The following is a 15,639-nucleotide window of genomic DNA, read 5'->3' on the forward strand; positions in this document are numbered from 1 at the left end:
CCCAAGAATAAGCATCCAATACCAGACAAATAAATCTCTCCTACACAAATCCACAGGCCTTTACATGAACACACACACACACACACACACACACACACACACACACACACTTCTACATAATTTCTAAGAAACTTTACTGTTAGTTAACAAAACAGCATAGCCTGCAACACAAGAGAGGAAAGAAAACACTAAGTCTTTGAAAGAAGGTATGAAAGGAAATTACTAATGGGGAAACAACTACCAGTTAATGAGAACAAAAGATGACTTGTGAGACCAAGAAAAAGCCTCTGAATTTAATTCAATATTTATTGAATACCTACTATGCACGTGGCCCGTTACAAATTTCTCATTCCCTGGAAACTTCATGCCACTATGTTTAGGTCTGGCTACTTGCTTTTGGTGAAACAAAACCTAATTGTGCAAACATGGATAAGTGTCTTTGAGAAAGTATTTAATCTCTGAGTCAGAAAAGTCTAAAGACCTAAACTAGTAACAGTACAAGTCGTTATCACGACCACCACCACCACCACCAACAACTCCAATAACTTCTTTCTGTTAACTTTTAAAAGTATGCCAGTTGACAAGCTACATGTTGAGAAAATCTACCTTTGGTCATCACTGAAGGAGAAAGACTAAAGAATATTGGGAAAAATTCAGCCAAAGAATGTCTTCTTTTCATCAAATTTCTTCTCAGACATTGTCAAAATGACCTAAACAAATATTGTCACAAATTTCACAAGGCAATATTAATAATAATTATTTAAATGTTTACATGCATTGACAGGTGACTATCTCATCTGCTATTTATTCTTAAAAATAAAATTATATAGATGATTTAAAAAGTAGTTGAAAATATTCTTTATCCTTTTCCCATTTATTTATAAGGGAATCTCAAATACGTCTTCCTTTCTTATAATTATTGCTCTTTTTATATGTTTGTCATAGTCACTGTAATTCTTCTGAAGTTATCCAGTCTTGGTGTAGCACTGTGTTTATGATGGTTTTACTGGCAATTATTATGGCATTTACTTATTATGGTATGTTAGTGTCCTTTACTACTTAAGAATGAGAATGATTATTACTACTAGTTTATAACTAATGCACAATTGATCAAACACATAATGCAATACATCAAATGTCCAACACTGACATAATAGTTAAACTTTTAATCAAATTATCTTCAATATTTCAAATTAACAGCATGAGCCTAAAATATTATTCTCCTTAATGTTCAAAAAATTTAAGTAACTCAACAAACATATAAATGAGCAGGGTACTAATGAAAATATTATCTCTAAAAGTAGCACTATGTAAATATGAGTGCAATTAAATTCATTTCAAGTTCAGCTCTTTAGCCAACAAAGGTGAGGAAATTTTCTATCTCAACTCTGTTGAGATTTCAATATCAGAAATTTGTAGCCAGCATATGGTTGTAAGTAACATGTAGGATAACTTCACCATAATCAGTAATTAATGGAATAGCTCAATCAAGGTCACGCTTTGCCAGTTACACTAATGGGGCAAATGTACCCCATGTTTCACATTTGGGTCCTGTATCCTCACAATTAAATTTCTTGAAATCTGGTATATTACGTGTTCATTGGGCATCCTTACACTTTGTTCTTGGTCAGTTTTACTTTGATCAACTTTTAAACACAACTTTCTATAGCAGCCTCTTTTAATAATTTGTGTAGTAACTTCTTACACATCTTTTATTCCTTCTACTGAGTTAATTGAATTCAAAAATCATCTAATTTTGATTTCAACTCACATAATCTTTAATAGAAGTCTTCCTATCACTGCACTTTCTTATTTAACTAATTCAAAGATCAGTCTATAGATATTCTATTGACAACTTTTTTTTTAAATTTTTTTAATGTTTTTTTATTTTTGGGACAGAGAGACAGAGCATGAACGGGGGAGAGGCAGAGAGAGAGGGAGACACAGAATCTGAAACAGGCTCCAGGCTCTGAGCTGTCAGCACTGAGCCCGACGCGGGGCTCGAACTCACGGACTGCGAGATCGTGACCTGAACTGAAGTCGGACGCTTAACCGATTGAGCCACCCAGGCGCCCCTCTATTGACAACTTTTAAGGCTATTTTAACTTAAAAAATGGATAACTGTGCTTTCCTATAAGTTTATACTTTGTTTCTCCAATTTTATTATTTCAGCTAGCCCCTATTACCAGTGATAGATACCTTCACCCCACAATTTTTTGTCTCACACTCAAACTCTATAATTCATAATCACAGAATTTTTAGCATGAGATATATATTGTTGCACAAATCTCATTTTATGGATAAGGAAATGGTCTGAGAGATTTAGTGATATGTTTCAAATCACTCTTTAATGGTTGAACCAGGACCAAAGGTCAACTCTCTTAACTCCTAGTAGAAGAGTTTTTGAGGTTCTAGTCCAAGACGGCAACATAGGAGGCTCCTGAATTTACCTTTTGCATGGACACATCAAATGAACAACTGCAAACGGAGCAATTTCTTCTGAATGAAATCCAGAAGCTAGCTCAGTGACGCTTACATATCAGGCAAATGAAGAAATGCTTCTATCAAAACTGGTAGGAAAGGCTGAGACACACTCTCATCCTAAACCCTACCCCAGCACAGGGCCATATACTTAAGGAGGGAATTCAAAGCTCTCAGTTTGCCCCTGAGAAGAGGGTTGCATCCCACATCTGGCTCCCTAACTTTTAAAGTTCATTCTGAGAGACAGGCTCCCAAAACACCTAACTCTGAAAGCCAATTATTTGCCTTGCATCCATGAGGTCCACAAAGCTATAGAAAACTAAGAAACAGTTCTTGATGAGCTTGTTTGGACTCACCACGTCTGTCCCCCCAGAGCTCTCAGAGCTCGACATAAAGGCAAAAGCTGAAAACCCATTCTCTCCTTTAAGGAGGCCTATTTGCTTAAGAAAGTTTAACAAGGTTGCAATATTTATGATGAGTATACAGAAGTAAATTGTATTCATGCACTTAGGAGAGTCAATTGTTTTCTTTTTATCTTTTTTTTACAAAAAAAATCATAGTAAGTAAATATGTGGTAGTATCTCATTGTGGATTTAATTTGCATTTCTCTAATGACTAGTGATGTTGAGACTTGAAATATGCTGGTAGCCTTTAGTATAACTTCTCTGGTGAACTCTGTGCAGATTTTTGAGATATTTTTAGTTGCAATATTTGCTTTCTTATTATGAAGTTTACAGACAAAAAGAAAATTGTTCATGACTAACCTCAGGCCAGAAACAAAGCAGATGTTTGTCAAAATGGGAGGATCAATGAACACTGGTATACCCACACAATGAAATATTAGTAATAAAAATGGACAAACAGCTGATTCAGGCAAAACAGAGATGCATCTTAAACACATTGAGCTAAGCAAAACCAGCCAAATCCAAATGCTACCTGATGGATGACTCCATTTATATGACAATCTAGAAAAGGCAACAGAACGGAACAGAAAACAGGTCAGCTCTTGTTAGATGCTACAAATGGAAAGAGGGGATAATAATAGAAGGGCAATATCAAGGGATGTGGGGAGCAATAGAACAATTCTGTATGGGGGAGAGAGCACTGCATGTTTTCACCATAATCTTTAGAGCTTAATACTTTATTTTTTTAAGTTTATTTATTTTGAGAGAGGCAGAGATGGTACAATTCGGGGAGGGTCAGAGAATCCCAAGCAGGCTCCATGCTGCCAGTGCAGAGTCTGGCATGGGGCTTGAACCCCCTAAACCATGAGATCATGACCTGAGCTGAAACCAAGAGTTGAATGCTCAACCGTTATCCAGGTGCCCCAAAAGCTTAATACTTTAAAGAGTGAGGTTACCTGTATGCAAAGTAAAAACAAAAAACAAAAAACAAAAAACAAAAAACAAACAAAAAAAAACATCCCATAAGTCTGGAGAACTCGAAATGAACAATATGACTGCTCGATACAGGGTGGAAAACACTAAGAATAAGACTAAACGCAGGTTTTTGCCCAAAATTGGATAAAATCAGTAGAAAAAATGAGGAAATCCAAGAAAGTCTGTACTTTAGTTAATAGTACTATACTGATGTTATTTCCTTAGTTTTGATATTTCTGCCTTAGTTATGAAATATATTCATACTAGGAGAAGCTGGGTGAAGAGCACATTAGAACTCGGTACTGTCTTTATATCACTTCTGTAAGTAAAATTATTTCAAAATAAAACATTAAAAATACTTAATCAACCTTTCTGAAGAGGTTCAATTCTAGGATACCTTCCCCCCCACCCCCCGCCAAATTATATAAATTATTTTTCAACAAACATTTGTTTTGCTACAGCCATGAGGTAGTATCCAGAATCTAAACTTCCGTAAATGTATTTAATTATTTGGAAATAGCCACAGAATATTGGAAAGGATTATATTTCCACTCACACCGGCTGTGAATTATGGTCTTAAAGAAAGGTAATTTAAGAGATTTTCAAAATGTTTAAAATATTTTCAGTGATGTTTCATACAAATCTATAAGCATATATTTCAGATAACGTAATGCATGCAACTCACTCTTACTGAAGCATTAACTACATGATTTGAGCTTTGAAATTATGACATGTATTCCTCCTCATGTATATATTCTTGATGTAAATTTACTTTGTGAGGAGAAATTTAGTTGGTTCAGATGACTTTTGGCTAATTTGCAAAGCCAGCCCTAATTATGTGCACTATATCAGTGGTTGAATATTACATCTAGGAAGATGAAGTTTTTCCTCCAACTTAATAGGCCAATGAGAGTGTTTCTGTATGAAAGCCAACAAGTGTCATGGGGAAAAGAAGTTGTGTGTAGGAACTAATTATCCCTTCACCAACTGAAGGATAGTCACAAATTATCGCCATGGTCTTAACTTGACTGACAATAATGCAGCATCATTAAGTACTTTCTTAAATTCATGTGTGAAACTGTGGCAGATGCTTTTACTATATACTAAAATGAATTATTTCCTGTCATATTTTTTTAACATTTGAATTTTAAAAATCTTTTTTTTTTCAGTACTGGTTAAATATGCTTCAACAAAGAGAAAGGAGAAAATAAAGAAAAAAACTAGGTCACAATGTGAATTTTAATTTAAAATTGTGGTTTATTATTACTAACAATATTAATAACTGGCATTACTTTTTACCAAACATTAAGTTGTACTCAGTCTTGTAACCTACACAAATTATCTCAGTCATACTACATAATAATAACCTCTTCAGGTAGGTTCCATAATTATCTTGATCCTACAAATTGGAAATTTAAAGCATAAGATATTACATAATTTAGCAAAGGGTACATAGATGAGGCAGAACTTCAGTCCAGAACCAGGGAACTGAGAACTACGTTCTCACATTTACTGTGTTATAATTTCTGCTTTATACTAAAGAACTGTCAGCTACTAGAAAAAAATTAATTACTAATAAAAAAAAAGTGTAGTGACATGCACAGAAAATAACACTATTTTATGTTATTATAATTATTAAACACAAATAATAATTAACATGACATATTATAATAATGTGAAGATATGTGCTCATCACCTAAGTTGTTTTAGATATCACTAGTAGTTACATATGATCTTTGGAAAATATATTTGTAGGCACTGGGGAGCAATAGAAGTATTTGAGTATGATGTAACCAGATTAAAGTTTTATTTTGTGAAAAATGCAGCGATGGTATTTTACAGGAGGGTTAAAAGGGAGAAAGAGTAGGAAAAGACTGACCAATTAGTAGGCTAATGAAGGATTCCAAGATGGATTGACAAAGCTGTGAATTAGAGAGGCAGGAGACAGAATGAAAAGGCTGAACATATGCAGAGGACATGGATAATGAAGGATGCACATAACTTTGGACTGAAATATGAGGGAAGAGGGCAGTGAAATATGGTGCTCAGAACGATATTGAAATTCCAAGCCTATAATAAGAAAAGGATGTTATCTCAAATACAGAGTCCATTTGTGAGACTCAGGCTTATATGAAAAAAAACATTTGATGACTGAGATGCTATACAGCAGAAAGAAAACCGGTTAATCATGTACTCATGGGAGAGTGATTTGGTAGCTATTCACATGGAGGTGAAACTGTATTAAAAAGAAATTTTTCTGGGGCAGAAAATTTTTCTGGTGGCTCAGTCTGTTAAGTGTCCAACTTCATCTCAAGTCATGATCTCATGGTGCCTGGGTTGGAGCTCCGCATCAGGCTCTGCACTGACAGCATGGAACCTGCTGGGAATTCTCTCTCTTTCCCTCTCTCTCTGCTCCTCCTCCACTCTCTCTCACGCTCTCTCTCTCTCCCTAGAAAATAAACATTTAAAAATTATTCTGACAGTTGTTAAAGCAACAACTTTAGTTATTAAAGCAGTAACTTGTAGTTACTTAAGACTATTTCAATAGCAGAGACAGATTTAACTTGCATCTGAATACACAGAAAATTAAGAAGAACAACTTGATTAAGATACCAAGGAGAAAAAGATTCTTGCTAAACTGGTTTAACAGGATTCTTGCTAAAGGCAGGCCAAGGACTTACAAATCAAGGGTAGGAGATGAAGAACTTGATCAGATATCTAGAGTTGCAGATTCTTCCTAAACTTAACTAGCAGGATTCTTCCCTAAGATTGACCTCAGCAGGCCAAGGGCAGGTCAGCAGGCCAAGGTTGAGGCCTGGGCAAGAAGACAGCTCAGAGGAGTCTGACAAAATTTGGTTCAGGATAGAATCTGCCAATATTTGAAGCCTTCGAAATGAATGAGTCTGCTAAGGGAAATCATGTGCAGACAAAAATAAAGAATTTAAGAAGCTGAAATAAAGGAATATATGTAAGAAATGCAATGATGACATACCTTAGTAAAAATGTAGGCATAAAATATTACCAGGTTTTGGGGTAAAACGAGAGACTGGCATAGTAGTGAGTACTAAAGGGAAAATAAGGGAAATGTTCAGTAGCACAAATTAATGAATAAGAATTAGAACACCCCGGTAAAATCATGAAGAAAAAGAAAAAGAAGAAAGCCTAATTCAATGTGAGTTCTTGAAAGTTCTAGAGAAATGATTGTTTCTACAAATGCTAAATTGAGACACCAATTTGTGTCTCAAAGACAGATACTAGGTAATAAAATTTCCAGTCCTGTTACTGTTCTAATCAGGGCCCTTGGAAATCTCTTACATTTCCTTCTCCTGTCCCTCTGACATCCTCAAGCATAGACATATTTTCTCTTTTTTATCCTGTTTTCTCTGCCAGAATTATTAGTTTCTTACTGTCACCCATATTCGCCCAGTGAGCTCCTTCTCGTCCTTTGAATTGCAAGTCAAATATTACGTTTCTTTTTGACAGTAGTCTTGTTTCTTTATCTACACTATTAGCCTTTGCCACCTATACAATTGCATAGGACATTGCTCACATTCCAATTTTTATATTATTATTTATTGACTTTCCTAAATCTCCCACTGCTCTGAATTTTTCAAGGACTCAGGAACATGCTTCATTTGTCATTCCACCATAAATAGAGAAGACAGATTTTGAATCAAATCAGGTACTCACTGATCATTTGTTGAATAAATAATATTGAAAAGCAAAATATGAAACAAAGGGGGATGGGAATCCCCTTTGCCTTAGTAATGGTCATTCTGGAAAAAAAAGAGATGTTGACTGTCTTATGTTTTTCACAGAAAAGAATAAAGCTTTCTTAAACCATCAAGGTACTGGACAAATAGTAAAGGCTGGATAACTAAGGGAATGAGAACTTAGAACACATAACCATTAAACAATGAATTCCAATTATCCACAGATCACTAAATTTCATTTGCAGATGCTAACTATTCACATCATACACTAAGCCATATCTCTTCTCACACAGATAGGTCATATTTAGCATAATTTATTCAGAATTGACAGCTCAAGTAATAAGGTATTTAGAGGAAGCGTACATCTTTTGGATAGATGTATGCATAAACTGCCTTATGATACGAAGGCTTCGGAGCACTTCGAGATTTAACTTTTAGATTTATAGTGACTTTATCTTTATGGTTCAATATTTATTAGAAAGTTTCAACTTATTATGAAAAAGGAGATTCATCCAAAAGTAACCAAGCTTGATTCAGACATTGTTTTACAGGGGGTAATATGATTCAGTTTTCCCTGGCTTGAGAATATCAACATCAAATAAACGTAGGCATGCCTGGTTCACTGTATCATCATATTACCTAGAAATTTTACTATCTGAAGACATAAAAAATGTATTAGAGATGATGTGAAAATTAGTTACCCAGTATGGGTTAAATATATTTCTTTTATTAAATTGTGGATTGGTACACAAATTATAAATTATATACTTGTAGCAATAACATTATTACCTGGCAATCTCTTCTCATTATAGTCAAACCCTGAACTGAGCATGACTCCTTTTTCCCTTTCCAACATACTTGCTTCTCACTGACCACTGCTACATGATTAAATCTCATGAAATCACTGTCTGTGGACTGCATATTTCCTAAATACAGAGTTTTTGCAGGTTTTCTACACTTTGATATCCCTGGGTTGTGGAATATTGACCTGCCAGTGCTAGCTTCCCAATAGATATTCTACAATAAATATTTATTAAGCGATTTCTATCTTACATTTGGTCATGATTTATCAGTTTAGATGGATTGTTTCTGTATATCAGTATTGATACAAAAATTATTAAGAATTCCTATTCCTCTCAAATTATTCAATAGAAAGTATTTAAAATAATATGTCCTGAACCCATTGCTGTATTTCTCTTCCTTTTTTCCCAGCGTACATACTGATGAAAATTCAGGAACTGTCTTGAGTGATACTCAAGTGAGAACAAGTTCTATCAAAACTTTGCAGAATGCCTTCCTTGGTGTCTTCTTCAGAGGGACAGATTTTATGCATCACCCAGCTGTAGCTGGAAGACAAAAAATCCTAAAGGTCTTCTACTGCTCAAAAGTGTTTTCCTCTGCCTTATTGTTGAAATTCACTTCTACAATTTTTGCTGCTTTAGAACAGTTAAGATCTGTGAATACCTGTCTTGCTAGGGTTTAGATACTGAACTGGGTCACACTTTATACTTCTCTGATCATAGTCTCCTACCTCTTCAGAATACTCTTAATACAATGTTCTCATCATTTCTATCTGCAAATGCTTCTTGGTCTTGTCCTCTTGTTTTTTTCTTTCCTTTGTAATTTTGGTTTATTGTTGTTATTGTTTTGTTTTCCTCCCAGTGCTGGATAACCTCCTACAAATCAGAGGTATTTTTTTCTGTCCTCCCCCAACATGAATTTGTCACTTAGAATCCTAAATCTGCATACTCTTGCCTCAGGATCACATTAGCAGCTTTTGGTTTGCAATACCGGAAACAAACATTGCTTCACAACCCTGAGACCACCATTTGATCTTTCTCCAGTATGGGTGGGAAAGTGTAGCTGCTCCAAGTGATAGAAGGGTTCATGTATCTAGAAAAGGCATAAATAGAACACTTGGGGAAAAAGTGAGCTTCCCTGAGAATAGGGCCTAATGTTGGCTTGTAGGGTTCAGTGTGTGCTCAGTGATGGAGACGCTGATCGCATGTAGCTTCGCTACTACTGTTTGTGTATACGTACGACGAGCATACGTGGGGGAGGCGGAATTCCTACCTAAGTGCTGAAGTAAATATGACCCCAGATATAGTGACTAGAAGCCTTGAATAAATTTCCCCATACCTTGGCAGAAGGTAAATCGGCTACTTTTCTCAAATCTTCAAACATCTAAATTTTGACGTATACAGATTGAAATTGGAAAAAAGTTCCCAACATTTGAGACAGCTTAGTTTTTCTGGGGCGGGTGCAACCCCAAGAAAAGGAAAATTGTCACGAGTATTCAGTGTTTCCCAAATGTCTGCAATCACATTATCTGCTACTCTGCCTGACAATTATAAGCTTAGCGTAGGATTTGTTTGACTTGGGAAAATGTAGCACTTTTGCTAAATGCTTTAGGGTACTTTCGTATCTTTCACATTCATTGCGGGGGGGGGGGCTGTATTAACTTGCAAATTGTCATGTTTCACTTTTAGTTATATTATCCATTTTTTATGTGTTTGAAATAATTTTTGTTTTATAAGTTCACATGCTTTTATAAAGTTATAGGAATATTCTTTGCCAACCCATATTGCCACCTGGCCCCTGATTAAATATTAGCATAACTCAATTACTAACATGTTGGCATGCTAATCTTTAAGTCTAAAGTCTGCTCTAGGGGCGCCTGGGTGGCGCAGTCGGTTAAGCGTCCGACTTCAGCCAGGTCACCATCTCGCGGTCCGTGAGTTCGAGCCCAGCATCGGGCTCTGGGCTGATGGCTCAGAGCCTGGAGCCTGCTTCCGATTCTGTGTCTCCCTCTCTCTCTGCCCCTCCCCCATTCATGCTCTGTCTCTCTCTGTCCCAAAAATAAATAAATGTTGAAAAAAAAATTAAAAAAAAAATAAAGTCTGCTCTAATATTGTAATAATATTTTACTATAATCTACTATTAATTTTATTCTAAAGTATAATTTTTTTAAGTTTATTTTATTTATTTTTGAGAGAGAGAGAGAGAGAGTGCATGAATGGGTGAGGGGCAGAGAGAGAGGGAGACGGAGAACCCAAGCAGCTGAGCCTGATGTAGGGTTTAATCCAACAAACCATGATCATGACCTGAGCTGAAATCAAGAGTTGGACACTTAACCGACTGAACCACCCAGGTGCCCCAATTTAGAATTATTATATAACCACTATTAAAATTTGGACTATAGGGTGACTGGGTGGCTCAGTTGGTTAAGCATCAACTTCAGCTCAGGTCATGATCTCAGGGTTCGCAAGTTTGACAGAGCAGAACCTGGAGCCTGCTTTGAGTTCTGTGTCACCTGCTCTGTCCCTCTTCTTCTCATGCTCTGTCTCTCAAAATAAAAATATGTAACATTAAATAATAAACATTAAAAAATGAATAAACATTAAAAAAATCAAAATTTGGACTATAGCAGATTCCAGTTTGGGAGTGTTACTTACTTCTTCACATCTCTTAGCCTCACTGAGTCATATCACTTTGTCCTCAAGGGTCCAAAAGACAACTGATTGAGGAAACCCCGAGAAACCCTTGTATTTGTTTGAAGACAGTATGGAATCAATAGAGAGAAAGTAGACACGCTGGAAAGGTTAGGGATAGGGAAAGAAAATATCTAATATTCTTTGAAGCACAATAGGTATTCAAAAAATATACCCATTTTTATATCAGTTTAATGGATTTGAGAAGCCTGAATTATGACAAAAGTTGAGAATAGTATTTCAAAATGATTGTTTTATGAAGAACAATGATATGTAAAGTGGATCAAAAGTAACTATGTGGATCCACTGAATCAGCACTGTGTGTGTGTGTGTGTGTGTGTATGCATGTACCTGCACTGAATAGATTGGGCACATAAAAATCTTCACCAGGAAGAATAAGAAAGTCTGAAAAAAAACAAACACTGGTAAAAAAAATATTTGAAAGAATTAGAATAGAAAAAGGAAATTAATGGAAAAATGCTGAAATCCAAATAGTTTGGAGTTCACTTAGCAGTAATGTACCGATGTTAGATTCTTCATTTGACAAATGTGCTGTAATAATATAAGATGATAATATTAGAGGAAACTGTAACTGTACTAAAGGTGTATAGGAACTCTACTTTTTTTGCCACTTTTCTATAAATCTGTTTTTTTTCCAAAATAAAAAAAAATACTTAAAATGTAAAAATGTATAAGGTGAAGAGCAGAAAGTGAAAAAATTCTCACAAAATAAGATAGGAAAAATTCTGAAAACCTTCTCCAAAATTATAAGAATATTTGATGAGAAAGCGATAGGAAGCAGGTGCCACCTGCAGGTCCTTTGGTGATTTTACTTTGGTTTCTGTAGGGCACAAGAGCATCATGATCTCATGGGTTAAAATGATAGTGGTTCATTGTAGGAAATAATAGGGGGAGAGAGAGAGCAGTGAGTGGGTTTCTCTCAGCTTTCTTACATAGCCGTTGTATGAGTATTGCCCTAGACAGACGGAAACAGTGGGAGCGACTTAGAATGCAAAGATAGGTACATAAAAGCTCTGCTGGCAATACCTATTTTCTAAAGCCCCATGAAGATCTAGGAGAAAGCAGATCTGGGCCACTGCTGTGTATGTGCCCAACACTTTGGTGAATGTGTGTCCTTTCCTCTAGTGATCTGCTGCCTTCACTCAACTATGTTGGTACCTTAGGATATAAATTAGCCCACCCACATTTTCACCAGTACATAGGTGGTTAAATAAAGTATGATACATTCATACAGTGAACTATATACAACACTTACTAATAATAGAGATGCAAGTTGATATGCATTGACATGGAGAAATCACAACAGGTAGTCCCAATATCTTACTAAGTGAAAAATATAGATTACAAAAGACTTGAACAGTGTCTGTCCGCCTGTCTATTGATCTATCTCAAAAAACTTGGAAGGATTTACTCTAAAATGTTAATAGCACTTATCTTCAGAAAAAATGGTGACTTTAAGCTTTTATCTTTTTACTTCTAGTATTGCATGTTTTTATAAAGAGTATATTACTTCAGTGATCAAGGAAGAGTCAAGTATTTCTCCTAGGAAAAAACTGACTTTTATTTTCCCAAGAAATGAGCTACTAGCATTTCAGTTCTGTCTTTGTTAGAGAGAAGTTTTCTGTTCCCAAACTACGGGGCACTCATGAGTCTTCCTAACCATGTCTGGACACAGGGGAGAGTATACATGAAAGAACCTGCCTGTGGATTACTTACATGAAGAGAAAATAGACACAGTGGTCATTATGCAAAAGAACATAAAATATGATGTGAAGACTTCATGCCATAGAAAGGGCACATGTGTATCACTAGCACTGGCTCCTCTTCAGATTACACAGAGAACCAAAATCCATTGTACTTAGTCAGGGACTTTCTTACATTATGACAGTTCACCATGTCCCCATGGTGATAAACGTGCATTGATGACAGTGACCATACTGAGAAGAATGGAGCACTGGACTTACTACTGAGGAAGATTTACCACCGTGAATACTACTTAACTCATGTTCCCATAAGTTCCCTTTAGTCTCTACAATTGGGGTCCCAGAGTCCTCACCTATTCTATGGCAAATAATGGGATCCAAGCTCTAGAGAGAGGCTGAACAGTTGAGGGAAGCCCTAATGTAACTTCTTTATTTTTTTTAAACTGGAATCTTCCCAAACTCAAAAAATCTAAAGGAGAATTATTTCCTGCACTGTATTTAAGCAGCCACCCACACACAATGCTACACATAAACCCTTACTGTTCAGCCAATAGTTACTTTTCCTAAAGCAATACCACTGAGACTGCCAACAGGCACAAATTTAGTCAAGGTTTTGACTCTTGGTTGATTTACAAGAAAATAAATGAAACTGCTAAACACAAATATTTTTAAATGTTCATTATAAATACAAGCAAAGTAAGGCATAGTGAAGGATGTATTATGTCTATCAAATATTAATTATTAATATTTTAGTATAATTAAAATATAATTTTATTTTATTTACATTATTTTATACATTTATATTTTAAAATAATTAAAATATAATATTATTAAATGTTAAATAGCATCATTATTAATCTTGTATAAAAATTGGCAGGTAGTTTCTTACATTTATATGAAAATGTAAAGAATGGAAATAGCCAAGGCGATACTGAGGAAGAAACAAATGTAGAGAACTTAACCAATAGTTATCAAAACTTATTTTAAAATATAGTAATAGAGACAGTATGCCTTAGCACAAGCATAAACGAACAGACCAATAGAAATCCAAAACACACCCATGTATAGCCACCAAAAGACATATGACAAATATGGCTCTGTAGTGAAGTAAGAGAACAGTCTGCTGAATAAATGTATTGATTGAGTCAGCTAGCTAATCATATGTAACCAGATGAATCCTATACCCTGCCTTCCACATACAAAAACCTATATTCCAAATGAAATAGAATTCTATACGGGAAGGACAAACCAAAAAAGTTTCTAAGAGTGAAATAAAATATCTTCATGATCCCTATGCCGACAGATGTTTTCAAAAACCACTAAGCATAAGGGAAAAATTATAAACTGGACTATATGCAACTTAATAAATCATTTTATTCAAGTATCCTTATAAAAGAATAAAAAGACAAGCCACAAAATGGGATCAGATATTTATAATACATATATCTAACAAGTGACCAGTATTAATAAGAAATGTCTAAATATCAGTAATTAGCTTTCCCCACAGATAGTGTTCTTGCAAACATGGTGAACATTCCTAAGTCCTGACAGAATTTCTGCAGGAAGCGGGGCAGGCACCAACCCCACAAAGTGACAGAATACAAGAAAAGCAAAAATTTTATTTATGCCCAGGGAAAGTGACATTATGACAGGAAGCAGAGTGGCTATGGTGGGTAGACTAAGCCGATTTTCTGGGAAAAGTCTAAAATACAAAGAAGATTGTGCTGAGGCTTGAATGGATTGAGCCCCAGTGCAGATGTAGGAGAATGCTAGCTATTAAGATTTTGAACTGGGGAGGAGATAAGAAGAGAAAAAGCCAAGTGATCCAGTTCTAAGCTTCATATATTGTTATAATATGAAGACAATAAAATATTGAGGTTATGTTCATGAAAGAAAGAAAGAGAAAATCAAAGGGAAAATTGGTTAAAGACTTAAATGCACATTTTGCAAAAGTGGAAAATCAAATATTTAACCTATAAAAATTGCCTCATCATCATTACTCAAAAGGGACATGCACATTAAAACCGCAAAAAAATTACCAGACACCTACCAGAAGAGTTCTGAGTTTTAGTCAGTATTTTAGATAATCAAGTGTAGCAACTATCATATAATTCTTTGGATTTTCAATTTTACTGATGTATGATTAATAAATAATAATTGCATATATTTAAATTGTACAACATGATGCTTTTGTATATGTATACATTGTGAAACAATTACTACAATCAAGCTAATTAACATATCCCTGATAATCACATTCTATATGCTATTACTGTTTTAGATTTTGACATTTTTAGAGTTTTTTTTTTTTTTTTTTAGATTCCATATATAAGGGATATCATGCAGTATTTTTCTTTCTGTATCTGGCTTATTTCATTTAGCATAATGTCTTCCAGGTTAATCTATGTTGTTGCAAATCTGAACCTAACAATACCTAAAAACAATCATTCACCATGATCAAGTAGGATGCAAGAGTGGTTCAATATTTGCAAATCAATGTGATATATCACATGAATAAGAGAAAAGATAAAAACCATATGATCATTTCAATAGATGCAGAAAAAGCATAGACAAAGCACTCATTCATGCTAAAAACCCTCAACAAAGTAAATTTAGAGGGTAACATGATAAAGGCCATATATTAAAAAACCACAGTTAACATCAGACTATTGCCCTAAGATCAGGAACAAGACAAGGGTGTCTTCTCTCACCAATTTTATTCAACATAGTACTGGAAGTCCTTGCCACAGCAAGAAGAAACAGGAATAAAAATCCAAATTGGTAAGGAAGAATTAAAATTTTCACTATTTGTAGATGACCTGATATTACATATATAAAACCCTAAAGACTC

The 15,639-nt window shown here is 35.1% G+C and overlaps 1 pseudogene; it reads left to right on the top strand.

Moving 5' to 3' along the window:
* Positions 1-14,312: 14,312 nt before the first annotated feature.
* LOC124513548 (60S ribosomal protein L36a-like) lies at positions 14,313-14,623 on the top strand (annotated as a pseudogene).
* Positions 14,624-15,639: the final 1,016 nt, after the last annotated feature.

This window comes from Lynx rufus, unplaced genomic scaffold, assembly GCF_022079265.1.
Source record: "Lynx rufus isolate CCGP_SWC_20201006 ecotype Redwood Valley unplaced genomic scaffold, mLynRuf1.p SCAF_1, whole genome shotgun sequence".
NCBI lineage: Eukaryota > Metazoa > Chordata > Mammalia > Carnivora > Felidae > Lynx > Lynx rufus.